This window comes from Lissotriton vulgaris, chromosome 11 (genome assembly GCF_964263255.1).
Source record: "Lissotriton vulgaris chromosome 11, aLisVul1.2, whole genome shotgun sequence".
NCBI lineage: Eukaryota > Metazoa > Chordata > Amphibia > Caudata > Salamandridae > Lissotriton > Lissotriton vulgaris.
Genome location: NC_141699.1, coordinates 879,202,960 through 879,218,417, shown reverse-complemented (window position 1 = coordinate 879,218,417; position 15,458 = coordinate 879,202,960). Strand labels below are relative to the sequence as shown.

The following is a 15,458-nucleotide window of genomic DNA, read 5'->3' as shown; positions in this document are numbered from 1 at the left end:
AGCAATGGCAAGCAGTTGCAGGCTTCTCAAGGGGGTGTAGGGTGCGGTCAGCTAAGCACTCAAAAATCACTCAACAGCCCAGTAACTGATGGCCCAAACCAGTGCTGGTCTTTTTAATAAAGAAAGTAGTTCATGTTAAATCACAATACTGCCCACTACTAGATGCAGGTATTATAAATATTTTGCGCAGGGCCACTGTACCTAGGGCAAGGGTTCCACTGATGTGTCCCCACCTACTCTTAGGGCAGGTGTGTCTCAAGCACAGGTGCAGTGTTATCCCATTTTTGGCAGAATAGTGAGCTTAGTCTTTAGTAATTCTCACCAATGTGAGTTCTGGTAGCCTGCCTGAGTGTTGGACCACAGCACGCATCAGTTCTCATCTCCCTCCGGGCAAGACATGCCGACAGCAGGTGCGTTGAGCAGATGTGGGGAGCTGCCTTTTTTAAGACTTGTGGTCGCGGTCAGGTTCACTAGCAGTCTGCGTAGATCGCAGGTGCCCTTTCAGGTTGAGTTATTTAACAGTTGGAGATTGAGTCATCACAGGTTCCTATCTTTTGGTGGTGGTGTTGCTCTGAGGCTATAAATGTAGTTTGTCAGACAGGTGGTGCACTTCGGCCGATCCTAGTATCGAGGCTTCTTGGCATTCTGCTTCAACTTAAGCAGTTGGGTAGCTTTTAGGTGCTTACAATTTACTTCGGGGCTCGGCAGGCCGATTGGACATACTTGAGCCCACTCAGGGTTATGACATCATAGCCATCTAGGGCACACTTTGATCATGTGTAACAGGCTACCCTCTTCAGAGTTCATTCGAGTACACTTAGCTGATTCAGTGAGAGTGACTTGCTCTGGGCTGGGAGCATGCCATTCACGTTCTCGGGAGCCTTTATGCAATGGCGGCCAGTGTCTTCTTGCCCACGCTAGTAATCAGGACCTTCCACATGGTTGGTTTTTGCTCTTTTCTTCACATGCACGAAACTTCTAGGTGCTTCAGGACAGAGACAGTCTTTCTTTTTGGAACAGTGATGTCACCTCACCTCTCCTCTGAATAGCTGGTTGTCAGCAGACTCCTCTGTATGCAAGGCAGGCCTCTGGATACTATGCAAAGCATCCTTTTTCTTTGTCAAAGAGAACTTTAATAGGATAAACAACTGGGTCCGACACTCCTCCATTTATACCGATATGGCAGACAGAGCACTTGTAGTTTCTGCACTTTCAGAACTGGTTTAGATCGGCTCTCTTCTCATATGTCGTTTCCAGGCTGACTTCCATACTCTGCCTTTAAGTGTGATGCTTCTCACAGCAGAGTTGTTTCCTTGTTGAAGTACAGAGGCACAATAAAGTGCAATTGTTCTTCTCCTGGCTATCAACAGCCGCAATGACTGTGATCAGGGTGAGAAACAAAAGACTGTCCTCATCTAAAGGACCCCTCTCCAGAGCCTGCAGTCCCGGCTTTCACCCCTACCATCTAGCAGATAGCAATGCTCAAGAAGACTAATTAGCAGTTCCTTGCAGCAAAAGGATCCAATTGAATTTCTAAATGGAAGCCTCTCCTTTTTCCCCACGTCAGGGTCTAGGACACAAGTTTTAACAAGCTTGTATGGATAAAAAAGTTCCTACATTGTACAAAACCCTAGCTCTTAAGCTTTTCTTTCTTCTCCTTTTTGAGAATGACTACTCCCACGAGTAGCAGTTCAGGTTCGTGGCAAGACTAATTTGCAAACGCTCTGGATATTTCAGAAAACTGAAGACATGCAGCAACTATGAAATTGTTAGAACAAGGCGTACCTGCAGCATGCGGCTGTGTTACCTTTGTGATTGAGGCACACAAGGTGTTTGGATCACAGGTATTCTACTCTTGGGTTCAGTTCCCGTCTGCAGATCCACAGACTAAATTGTTTCACGCATACATTATATAGTCGAACCACTGGAATAATACATTCCATACAAACATATTGAAGTCCTGTTAACTTACCAGAAACTGGTTTAATTGTGCCCTCCCACACACATCTGTTGTAAGACTCTGTCCACTCAGCACCAAAGGAGCGTCCTGGCTGGTCTTAGCGACATACACTCCACATCCTGAGATAGATACACTATCAAGAGATGAAGTCCATACACTATACAAAGAAATAGTCCGGCTATACAGACATATTGTTCAGTTTGTCATGCGTACATTAACAGTTCAACCTGCGATAAATGCTCCAGCCGGTCCACTTCAGACCACACCTACAATTAACCCACAGACACTGAAATCAATGTTGTGGACAATCCCCTCAAAATGGGAGCAAATTCTGTTCTGGATAGCACACAAAATTGCACAGCTGGAAGCTATATTTTCCCATACTGGTCCGTAGGAAAAACCTAAAATGCTAACCATTTGCTTGCCATTGGGGGTGGTTCCCTCGATTGAGGATTGTACCACATGGGGAACAATGATTGCTGATGTATACATCCGAATACACTGTACCCCTTCCAGAAGTACGGAAACAGATACAGAATGAGTATGGGAAAGGACCTGCCCTGGACTTGGAGATCAAACTGATGGGAAATTTTGCAAACGTCTCTGCAATATGCAGATCAACATAAAAGGGGAAGCAGCAGTAGTGGCCATACACCACCACCTACGGGAAGTAGATCCTGTAAATAAGGAGCGAGAGTTACCACAAATTATCCAAGAATCCTATGCTGCGTAAGGTAGAGATAGTTTGGTAGCCAAACCTGGGAAGCCACAAATGGCTGGTAATCCTGAAAAGGATAGCTCAAAACGAACATCTCTTTCTTCTAAAAAAAGGCATTACAAGTAATCTAAAAATAATAATAAATAAAATAATTCATGATCATGGGGTGAGTCTCCCCAAAGGGAGTCCTCTGAAAAGAGATCTAGTCTTAGAAATCGTGATAATATTAGGAAACCAGATAGGTATCAGGACACTGATACACGTTTCTTGCACGGTTCATCAAAAAACTCTTGAGAGGGACGGACGATCAGAACCAAAATCGGACGGTCGACTAAGAGAGGGAAGGGAAACACATTGCAATTCAGATCAGATTATCTAACAAGAAGATCAACCTAAAACAAGACCTCAATTCAAAAAGAAAGTAGCTGGCTTGAAAATTAGACCTGCTCAGGTTATTGAGGACTCCACTTCTGAACGGGGAATGGGCTCTGATGATGCTAGACAGCGCAGCAGAAGTAACAATAGGTCGCCAGACCCTGAAGGATTTTCTGGTGACAGCAGTATTGAATGAACGTATCACTGTGAAAAAACCTGATACAAGTGTTAGTGTCCCACATAAACTATACGAAATTACACTCCAAATAGAGGGGGCCATCTCAAGAAAAGTTAAAGGTCTCTTTTGGGAGGACTTAACATATAAATACCACATCCTGTTAGCAGAAAAAGATTGGGCGTCTGAATTTGTAATGGTTTTCCAAAAAGGGGAAAGAGTCATTTTGTCTGCTTTCTCCGACCTCGTTCCCAAATCTTTAAAACATTCATATGTGCAGGAGTGGGTGCTAGCGCTAGCGCCAGCATTATACTGTAACTATGTAGGTTGGGACGTGGAGTCTACTCACCAAGTAATCCCATTCAAATCTACTCCAACTCCACAGAGACAGTACCTTATTAAAAACTATGCAGAAAGACGGGTCAAAGAAATTTTTGACCAACTTGAATACCAAGGTCTGATTGAGACTTGCACCTCTTCAATGAACAATCCTCTGTTTCCCGTAATGAAACCTGGCAACTCGTATCGTCTAGTTTTAGATTACTGACATTTAAACAAACACGCACATAGTGCCACATTAATGAATAACATTGTGTGGAAGAAATACAAAACAACATTAGTTATATCGAATGGATTCTTCTGCCAAAATCTAGCTCCAGAAAGCAGATATTTGACCGCATTCTCTTCCCTCGGCACTCTATGTCAATTCTGTTGTTTGTCCCAAGGGTATAAGAACAGCCCGGGGCTATTCTCTGCAAGAGTGTCCGAAATATTACAAACATGCGACGAGGAGGCAGTGTACTATGTAGATGACCTCTATCTGATGGACGATGAATTACTTGAACACTTGCGCAGGGTGAACAACATAATTGTGGGATTTGCAAACTTTGGATACAAATTTCATTTAAAAAAATTAAAAAAAGCCCGTCTCAATGTCCTATATTTGGGATATGAGCTATCCGGTGTAAGCAAAAGCCTGGCAGCCAACTTTTTAGAAAAGTGCGCGCTGCTCCAACTTCCGAAGACTCTAAAGGGTTTGCAATCCATTTTAGGATTTCTAAATTTTGGCAGAACCTACATTCTGGATTACGCAAAAAGAGTAAAACCGTTCTATGATTTAATCTGGCCGAATTTCACAGCACAGCTGTGGACACAAGAACATACAGATACTCTCTATTCCGTTCAGGCTGACATGATAGCATCAATACATTTACACACACGTGAATTTTACCAATTTGGTGATCCATGTGGCCCCGGATTTATCAGGATACACATACATCACTTTCAATAAAGGCGAGACAGTCCCGATTTTATACAAATCACATTTATACACAAATGCTGAAATGCGATTTGCAGTACAGACTGCTGTAGTGAGAGAAAGAGCACTAGCACAGAGGAAACTCATAATTGTTGTTACCCTGGTACCAACTTTAGAAGCTGTGACCAAAGCAAGCATTCCGAATGATAAACGGAGCTACTCTGATAGCTGTTAACGCCTCAAAACACGGCTCTGTCGTGCCAAAAGGCTTCCACTCAAATACTTCTACAAATTAGATGCGCAAAATATACTGTATGCTCAGATTCCAGGAGTGGGGGATAATCATACCAAACATGGATCACAAATTCGGTTTCGTTCTAGCTATGCACGAGGGTCTGGGCTCAGCAAATAAAAAAGGAGTCAGTGCAATAATTTCATTATTGAAGCAGCGATACTGGTGGCCAGGTTGATCAAAATAGACCAAGGGTTATGTCCTAAAGTGCGACAGCTGTCCGCAGATGAAAGATTCCACCGTCGCACGGTCACCACAAACACCATTACTTATTTCAGACAGACCTCTCGCATGTGTCTAATTGGATCACTGCGGCCCCCTGAATTCAGATGAAACCTACAAATACATCTTGGTGGCAGGGGATTCATGCTCTAGATTCCTAGGAGATTGGCCTCCGCGTTCGGCTGACGCCCGAACTGTTATAAAGGATTCGCAAGTCTTTATCGGGACATTAGCAATTGGCACGTTACACTCCGACCATGGCCCTGTGTTTAGCTCATGGGCTTATAAGGAAGTCATGGAAGGCATGGGCGTGGCCTTGCAGTTCTCATCCTCCCTGCCTTCCCTAGGGAAATTCGGTGGTGGAGAGGAAAAACCGGAACCTAAAGCAGTCCTTAACAGCAAGGGTATTCGGTACGGGCGGCAGTTGGGTCAATCATCTGTATGGGGTCCAGAGGGCACTTATTAATATGCCATGAAAAACCTTGGGAGGACATACCCCCTATGAGATCTTGTTTGGGACAAGAATGTGGGTACTTGGCTTAGATTGTGCCAGCACAGTGGCAGATGCAAAACCATTTGAATTGAATGATCGTTTGGATTTTTTTAACGGAACTCAATGAATTCCAGGCATTACAAGGCAACTTCCAAGTACAAGGCACCACCACTGTGGAAGTGAAACCGTTCCGGCACAAGCTGCCTGGGTCCCGAAGATTGGGGACCTGGTCCGAGAAAAAAATCGTGGACAAGGAGGAGTTTGGGCCATCTTACAGAGCACCTGTACATGTCTTGGCTATCAAAGGAACAAGAACTGTTCTTCTGCCTCTTGCCGGCCTAAGGGAAAGAATATTTGTCTTCATTGATATGATTAAACCACACCATGTGGCCGATCCTCAGCAGTAGGCCACATGGGATCCTGAGTAGCCGCAGATCTCCTCTCGCTACTGTGAGAAGTTGGCCTGGTATATGATGTTCACTATTCTAGTGGGGACCCTGCACCTGTCCAAACGATCCTTATGGTGATGGTTGTAAAGTCAACCTTATAGACCAGCTATCCTAGTGGTAGCATGGACAAAGCAGTCTGAGGCTAAAACTTCAGAGCGCATGTGAAGCCAGCTGTTTTACCATATATAATCTCTTGACTACCAAATAAAAGGACACCACACAAGGTATCTATAAAATATATATGTATTTATTACTAATACAACCCCTCTGCACTCTTTATGAGGTCAGAGTTCGAGATATGTTACAAGTTACTCATTAAGCGTACCACAAGTTGCACAAATACAATTCTGCCCTAGGGGCCTCACGAACCATATACTAAGTAAGTGGTATAAGAACCACTTCAGGGAAGGTGAACAGGCCTAGGGCCTAGGGAATCCATGGGGTGACACTACAGTACCAAAGGTTTGGAAGTAGGAGACCCACGGGAGATGCGTGCAGTGGGGGAACACAGACGCAAGCTACCATTGACTTACAACGGGGAGCGAAGAAGTTACTGATTAGGGACACTTCTGGGTGGACTACAGTGAAACCCCTTTAAACTAGGACACTTGGATAGTCAATACCCACGGGAGCACCGGAGTACTCGAGTTACCTCACCCAGGGAAGCCGGGTGCATAGGTGTCTTTTCGTGTCGGGTTTCGTCGATGCTTTCAATGGAGACCTGCAAAAGAAGTGCTGCAGGCGGCTGAAGGAAGAGTGTCCGGGTGGATTCAAGGGTGGATCAAGGAGCTGAAGAACCTGAAAGCAGAATTGACAGAGTCTGGGTTACTAGCCAGTGACCAGGATGGAACCAGGATGGAACCAGGTGATGTCGCGATGCAAACAGGTGAAGAGGTGAAGCTTGTCTCTGCAGCCACGAGGACCAGGAGGCGTCGACGACTGCCAGGAGCTGGAGGCGAGCTGTCCCACGAAGGCTCTAGATGACTGCGGTGTCGGTAACCGGATTGGACCCAACAAGCCTTGGTAACCGCAACCCACGCAGGATGTGAAGATTCGCTTCAGTTCAGACCAGCAAGGTCCGAGGACCTTCTCTTTTGGAAGGAAGCTGGAGCAAGCCCAGAGCAACCAGGCAAGCGTTAGAAATTTAAATGATCTTCTTCAGGGGGCTCACTAGCCAACGGGCTAGCAACCGGGAAGACGCGTAGAGTTGAAATGCAGGAGCGGGCCCCACGCGGCACTCGTGAAGTGTGGAGGGCTGAGCTCTGGTGCAGATGTTGCTCGGGTCTGGGGCTTCTCTTACCCCAATGCACAACTGCGAGGGTGCCTCAGTCGTTGCACAATTAGCAAAGTGCAGGTAGTCCAGGATAACCGGTCTCTCGTGTCCGCCATGGGTCTCAGCTTTGCTGTGGATCGAAGTCGGAGAAGCCTGGAAGTCCAGTTTCTAAGTTGCTGAGTCGTCGGGTTCCCGCTGGAGCGTCGACAAATTAAACCGGCAAGTTACTGGTGGTGCCTGTTTGAACAGGGTGGTCACTCCTTGACCACAAGGGAGATCTTCTTCTATCTGCTAGTCAGCATAGAATCTCGAAGTCCAAGAGTTTCATGTCGTAGTTTCTTTCCAGGGTACTCTGATGTCTCTAGACACAGCTCCTAACTTTATACCAAACTAAGGGGCTGGATTACCTGCTAGGTTCCTCCTATGGGTGGACCCTGAGAATGGGGTGGTTACATCCCTTTCTCTTTGTCCAGTTTCGCGCCAGAGCTGGAGCTGGAGTGCCCCAGCAACTGGTTTGAACCGGGCTATGCATGGAGCACCTTGTGTGCCCCAGGCAGTGTCTCATTTTGCAGTCCTCCCTGCCCCAATACACTAAACGCTAACACCTCCCAAGGCAGGAAACCTATCGTCCAGGCCTCCCCTGCAGAGTTTCGTCCAGCAGCAGGAGGTCAGACTCGTGTCTGTGGCAGCAGCATCCATTTTGTGATGCTGAGGCTCTGTTTAACTTTAACCGGGTAAAGCAGTAACCAACATGTCTTCTCCCTCTAGAAGGGTGGAATGTTACCCCCGCCTCCAGAATTGGCGGGGGGGGAGGGGTAGTATTCCAAAGTGTTTGACACCTTACACAACATGTTTTGATAAAGCCACACCAAAGTTAGCATTAACAGCGAGGATTATAATGCACTTAAGAGTATATGGTATGGCTATATCATAGAACAGCTATAAGGACATGGTTCCAAAAGCTGCAGAGGTGCTCAGCTTTTGTTCTGGCGACGGGGTAGCATTCCACCCTTCTAGAGGGAGAAGACATGTTACTTTACTTAAACGCGATTAAATCTAACCAAAGCCCAAGCATCACAAAATGGATGCTGCTGCCACAGACACAAGTCTGGCCTCCTGATGCTGACCGAAACTTGGCAGGGGAGGCATGGACAAAGGGTTTCCTGTCACAGGGAGCTGTCACACCACCCAAGACAGGAGATAGTGGATTGTAGCAGGGAGGGTTGAAAGAAACTAGACACTGCCTGGGGCAAACAATGTGTCCCATGCAAAATCCAGTCAAACCGGTTCTAGGGCACTCCAGCCCCAGCTCTGGCGCGAAACTGGACAAAGGGAAAGGGGTGTAGCCACCCCCTTCCCTGGTCCCACCCATAGGAGGGACCTAGCAGGTAATCCAGCCCCTTGATTTGGAATAAAGGTAGGAGCTGTGCCCAGGAGCATCCGATTATCCTGACTGAAACTTATGAAACAAAACTCTGGACCCGTCGACATACCACTCGACGTGGAAGACTGAAGAATCTCCCTTGTGGTCATGGAGTGACCACCCTGTGCAAACAGGCACCATCCAGCGCCCAACGGTTTGCTATGTTGCTCCCGCCGTAACTCGAGCGACAGAGATCGACAAAACCCAGCTTCCCTGACTTCTAACAGCCCGATCCACAGTCCCAGCGAATCTGAGACCCGTGGAGGCGACGTGAAGCGTGGGGCCGGCCATCTTGAAAAGACTGCGAAGTGCTGACCGTGCAGCTCCAGAGGCACCCTCAAAGCTGTGCATTGGGGTTTGAGAAGCCCCAGCCCTGAGCAGCTTGTGCACCGAAGATCTCCCCTCCACACTCATCGAGTGCTGCGTGGGGCCCTTTTGCATTTTCCTGCTCAACGCATTAGTCCGGTCGCTTGCCCGTTGGCTAGTGGCCCCAGAACCGACGAACCTTTGAAACTACACTGCTAGTCTGGTTACTCCAGACTGGCCCTCGCTCCCCTGAAAAGGAGCAACCTCTCTGACCTTGCTGGTCCGAGTAAGAAGCGATCTTCGAATCCTGCGTGGGTTGTATTTGCCAAGGCCTGTTAACTCCGATCCAGAAGCCGACACCGCCGACAGCGAGAGCCTTCGTGGAACAGCTTGTGATCCACTCCTGGACATCCTCGATGCCCCAGAGTCCATGGGGCAGCGGAGACAAGCTTCTCGACAACCACCTGGTTGCGCCCAACATTGCCTGGTTCCTTCCTGGTTCCACCCTGGTCACTGCTGAGTGACCCAGACTCTGTCCCCTCTGCTTTCAGGTACTCTACATCTTCGATCCACCCTTGGATCCAACCGGACTCTTCTCTCTTGGCCGCCTGCAGCATCTTCATCTCCAGGCTCCATAGATCTCCATGACGAAACCCGACACACTTTGGCACCTATGCACCCTCTTCCTGTGGGTGAGGTAACGATCTAACACCGGTGCTCCTGTAGTGGTTTACACCTATTGTCCTAGTTTAAAGTGGGGTAATTCTATTCCAGTCGGAAGACTTCCAAAACAGTAACTCGATAACTTTTATGCACCATTGACTTTGCATTGGTGCATGCGTGTTCTTTTAGTGCTGCACCGAGTCCCGCGGGCCTCTCCCGACTTCCTCACTGCTAGTCCCGAGTAGCCCCAGCGATTCATAAGGCCCTAGGCCAGCGGTCTTCAATCTGTGGGGCGCGACCCCCAGGGGGGTCATGGAGTCCTGGGAAGGGGGTCGCAGATTCTGCAGAGTGCAGTTCCTGGCATTGGGCTGATCGAGGGTGCTCACGGCCGAGGCCTAATTCACACCAAGGTGTGAAAAACATCAACACCTCATTAACAAGTAAAAGGTCTTTTAAAGACCTGTCAAGTACTTGGGTGTGACTGTGTGTGTGTCCCTGAAGCTGTTACAGCCGGGCTCACATACACGAGCTGGGGCGAGCTGGGGGATGGCGGGGGAGGGCTGGGGGAGTGGCTGTAGTGTAGCCCTTTGAGTTCAATGGATGTTGCGCACCTGGAGCTGTGGGTCCCATGAGACGTCCCCCGCCCCCAGCAGGGAGGCACAGAGATGCCCTCCCATGAGCGGGAAAAAAGAAGGAAGATGACGCAGAGAGATACTGATTCCCCTCCCCCCCCCCCCCCCCCCCCCCCATGAGAGAGGCACAGAAAAGGTGGGTGGATGAATGATGAGTGGATGGATGGATGAACGGCTGAAGGATGGATGGATGTGTGAAAAGGTGGGTGGATGAATGATGAGTGGATGGATGAATGAAAGGGTGGATGGATGAATGATGGATGTATGGATGAAAGGATGAAAGGGTGGAAGGATGAAGGAGAGATTGGTGAAGGAAGATAGATGTATGGGTGGAAGAATGAAAGGGTGGACGGATGAAGGATGGATGGATGAAAGGGTGGATGGATGAATGATGGATGGATGTGTAAAAAGATGGGTGGATGAATGAAGGGTGGATGGATGAAAGGGTGGATGGATGAATGATGGATGTATGGATGGAAGGATGAAAGGGTGGATGGATGAAGGATAGATTGGTGAAGGATAGGTTGGTGAAGGATAGATGTATGGATGGAAGAATGGAAGGGTGGACGGATGAAGGATGGATGGATGAAAGGGTGGATGGATGGATGAATGATGGATGGATGTGTAAAAAGATGGGTGGATGAATGATGGGTGAGTGGATGTATGAATGGATGGATGAAAGGGTGGATGGATGAATGATGAATATATGGATGGGAGGATTAAAGGGTGGATTGATGAAGGATGAATGGATGTATGGATGGGAGGATGAAAGGGTGGATGGATGGATGTATGGATGGATAAAAGGTTGCATGGATGAATGAGGGATGGATGTGTGAAAAGGTGGGGGGACGAATGATGGGTGGATGGATGAAAGGGTGGGTGGATGGATGTATGGATGAAAGGGTGGATGGATGGATGAAGGATGAAAGGGTGGATGGATGAAGGATGGATGTATGGATGCGAGGATGGATGAAGGATGGATGTATGGATGCGAGGATGGATGAAGGATGTATGTATGGATGGGAGGATGAAAGGGTGGATGGATGTATGAATGGATAAAAGGTTGCATGGACGAATGATGGATGGATGTGTGAAAAGGTGGGTGGATGAATGATGGGTGGATGGAAGGAAGGGTGGATGGGTAAAGGATGGGTGAATGGATGGATGGATGTGTGAAAAGGTGGGTGGATGGATGAATGAAAGGATGGATGGATGTATGGATGGATGGAAGGATGAAAGGGTGGCTGGATGAAGGATAGATTGGTGAAGGATAGATGTATGGATGGAAGAATGAAAGGGTGGACGGATGAAGGATGGATGGATGAAAGGGTGGATGAATGATGGATGGATGTGTAAAAAGATGGGTGGATGAATGATGGGTGAATGGATGGATGAAAGGGTGGATGGATGAATGAATGATGGATGTATGGATGGGAGGATGAAAGGGTGGATGATGAAGGATAGATTGGTGAAGGATGGAAGTATGGATGGAAGGATGAAAGGGTGGACGGATGAAAGATGTATGGATGGACGTGTGAAAAGGTGGAGGGATGAATGATGGGTAGATGGATGGATGAAAGGGTGGGTGGATGGATGGATGAAAGGGTGGATGGATGAAGGATGGATGTATGGATGGGAGGATGAAAGGGTGGATGGATGTATGAATGGATAAAAGGTTGCATGGATGAATGATGGATGAATGTGTGAAAAGGTGGGTGGATGAATGATGAGTGGATGGAAGGAAGGGTGGATGGGTAAAGGATGGATGTATGGATGGAAGGATGAAAGGGTGGATGGATGTATGGATGGATGGAAGGATGAAAGGGTGGATGGATGGATGTGTGAAAGTGTGGGTGGATGAATGATGGAGGGATGTGATGAGGTCTAACAGGCGCATTTATGGTTGTCAAAAGTTGATGATGAGGAGTACTAGTTTCTCGAAACTTTTGTCGGAATGGGGTCCTTACGCCTAAAAAGGTTTTACAAGGGGGTCTCGGCATCAAAAAGCTTGAAGACCTCTGCCCTAGGCCTTACCATTGTTCGAGAAGTGGTTCTTGTACCACTTATTTAGTATATGGTTTGAGTGGCCACCGGCCCTATCCAAAATTGTGCAACTTTTGAATGTTTAACTGTGCTTTTGTTTAAACGCTTGTGCCTCTGCACTCATAAAGAGTACAGAGGATTATTCTAGTAATACATATATTTTTATAATATATAACTTGTGTGGTGTCCTTTCATTTGATATTACAGGATTGCATATGGTAAAACAGCTGGCTTCACATGCCCTCTTGAGTTTAGCCTAAGACTGCTTAGTCCATGCTACCACTAGGATAGTTTGTCTATAAGGTTGACTTTACAACCACCACCATAAGGGATTGTTTGGACAGATACAAGGTGCCCACAGAATTGTGGACATCATACATCAGGCCAACTTCTCACATATAGTAACTGTCTTTTTCCTATTACTGATAGACATTACCTCCCAGAACGCTCTGCAGTACAATCTGTGAACCTGGTCCTGAAACCACATATGTCATCGCAACGTTATACCTCCAGGCACATTGAGCAGGGAACGCTACATACTTTATTGTTGCCACATATTAAGGCGCCCCTGGCGCTTCCACACCTACTGCAGATAGCACTACACTGGTAGGGAGCGGTGCTACGATATACCTCTAAGGGCGGCAAATACGCCGATAACATTCCATTGAATGGGGGCTACTGGAGAGCGGTAAGCTAACGCAAAGGGTGCTTGGACCCTGGTCAGATGTGGGGGTGGAGACTATAGGGGCACTCTTTGGAGATGGGACACTTAACGACGCCTTTACACGTGCCACTGGAGCGCCTGCCACATTATACATGACACATGCCGCCCTGTTACATTATATTAAAAGACAATGGACCCCACAACGGGAGGAACCCCAGACGAATGAACTTGTCAAAGCTCTATACTACATGGGACATGGAAGCCACCTCATTAAATGGTTGTACCTCAGTATCCGTACACATGCCCAAATCCCATTAGATGCCCTGTGGACACAGTGGGTGACAGATATAGCACGGGACTTAACGGACAGGGAGTGGGGGGACATACTTGAATATCCGCAGAAAATACCACGCAATGCCAAGTTCAAGTTTATTCAATATATAATTATACACAGGGCCTATTTAACCCCCGCAAAGACTACACAGAATATATCTGGAAACGGCACATTAATGCCCGATGTAAATTACCTGAAGTGGATCTAATTCATATGGTGTGGACATGTGTTTGCATTGGAGAGGGGTTACACGCATATTGGGACGCGTAACCCGACTGCCCATGGGAAAAACAGACCTGGAGTGTACACTAGGTAGTCGTGGACGGACAAAATCCCAAAAGGTTCAGCTCAGTTTTCTGGACTTGGGGCTTATAGTAGCAAAAACGTCCATCACTATGCGCTGGAAGTCACCCAGAGCCCCCACCCTGTGCCTGTGGCATACTGAAGTCCTGAGATGGGCGGGAGTGGAAAGTGCGGCACTGCGTAGAGAGGAAGCCCATGGTCTGAGGAAAAACTCAATTTCCTTGGTCTGGGACAGAATGGTGGAAGCATATAGGAATGTCAACCCGGACACTACCTTAGACGTTCGAAGTATCCAATAATGACCGAACTAAAACGGTATTACATATATAGGAGGGGGGTGTTTTTGGGTATTGCTAGATTATAAGAATATTATTAGGCGAACTGTATTTTAGATAGTGAGAATACACTGCATTCTACTAATTATTGAGTGTAAGGTCTCAGGTTAAACACAACGACGACTATGTAACATGTTTGGTGCGTGCCTTACCTATCAATGGCTCACAAGGATGTACGGACGTTATGTGCACAGTGATTGTATACTTGGCAGAAGCCGGAGAAAGGAAAAAAAAACCAATAAAGTTTGTTAAAAAAAGTAATCGCACCGAACACAGAGCGACCTGTCCCTTGTGAACATTACAGCAGTTCCAGTACCGGATGGTATAGTTTGGGATAGGGTTTCATATGATGTATTTGGTCCTACTGAACATTTGAAAATTCCACATTGAATGATTTCATTACCCCAAGTACCGTCTCAGATGATTGGGACATTGAAACTGTAAATACTATGCTTTCAGATGTAGAACAATCTACTGCATTTTCGTACAGGGAAATGTATGAAGATGCACATGATTTTGATACCATGTATTGCTACCAGTATTATGGTCATCACTTTTTCCACAAAGCAAGCATACCTTGCACGGTGAACATTTACCATCAATGGGAACACTGCCGAAAGATAGTTCTGCTACATTCGCACAGAAATTTGCATACTTTTCAGGGTTCAATACATCCGACCCAACGTCATGCTACTATAAACTTGCACAAATAATGCAACTGCGAGGAAAATTATGCTGACAAACACCAAGCTGATATATTCCGCACCTTTTATCTCCGAACTGTGTATACAGGGTTTCGATTATTGGAGGGGCACGGATAGACACAAAATCCATCTGGGGTACAAAAGAATGTCAGGTTCAGGGAACTGAAGCTTTATTCAGAGCTTGTCTCATAGATAATCTTCCTGGACAGTGCAACAGACTACCTGCTACAGGTTTGCAAAAATAGACCTGAAAACACCACGCATCCCCTCGCCTACACCTATCGAAAGTCTATTGAATGATATACTGACAAGTGAGGAGACACTGGGTACAATGATACAGAATGGCACATACAGTTCATCAGCTCCCGATTGTGAGGGATGGTTGGCTTGACCTATCAACACAAATAGGTGTCAGTCAAGATTCAAGGGTACCACCGGTGGGTTTAATATCCATAGGCCTGGCCCACGTTATGTTACCACAGATGACCCAGGGATAGGGACTTCTTATAGTGTTGGGAAGTTGTGCCTAGAGTGGCTAAAGACCTCAACAGTATTACAGGTGAAACCACACTTGTCCCTTCTGTCTTATGACGTGGACCATAGGGATTTCTTCCTAGGTCCAAAGAAACTGCGTTAAAAACGCTTCTTAAATGCCATCTACAATGAACTATGGAAAGTTTCCCAACAGGAAGCTGCTGAGAGATTACGTGAGATTTATAGAATTAACCTAGAAAAGGCCTTAGCTGTAGTGGACAATGGAATGACCTCACCTTCTTCCCTTATTTATTCACACTGCCCATCAGAGTTACCATACAAATATAGGTTTAGAAATAAAG

The 15,458-nt window shown here is 46.8% G+C and overlaps 1 protein-coding gene across 3 annotated transcripts in view; it reads left to right on the top strand.

The window, feature by feature from the left end:
* The window catches only part of AMMECR1L (AMMECR1 like), a 1,368,157-nt gene that overhangs the window by 80,144 nt on the left and 1,272,555 nt on the right, over window positions 1-15,458 (top strand). The window lies entirely within an intron of this gene.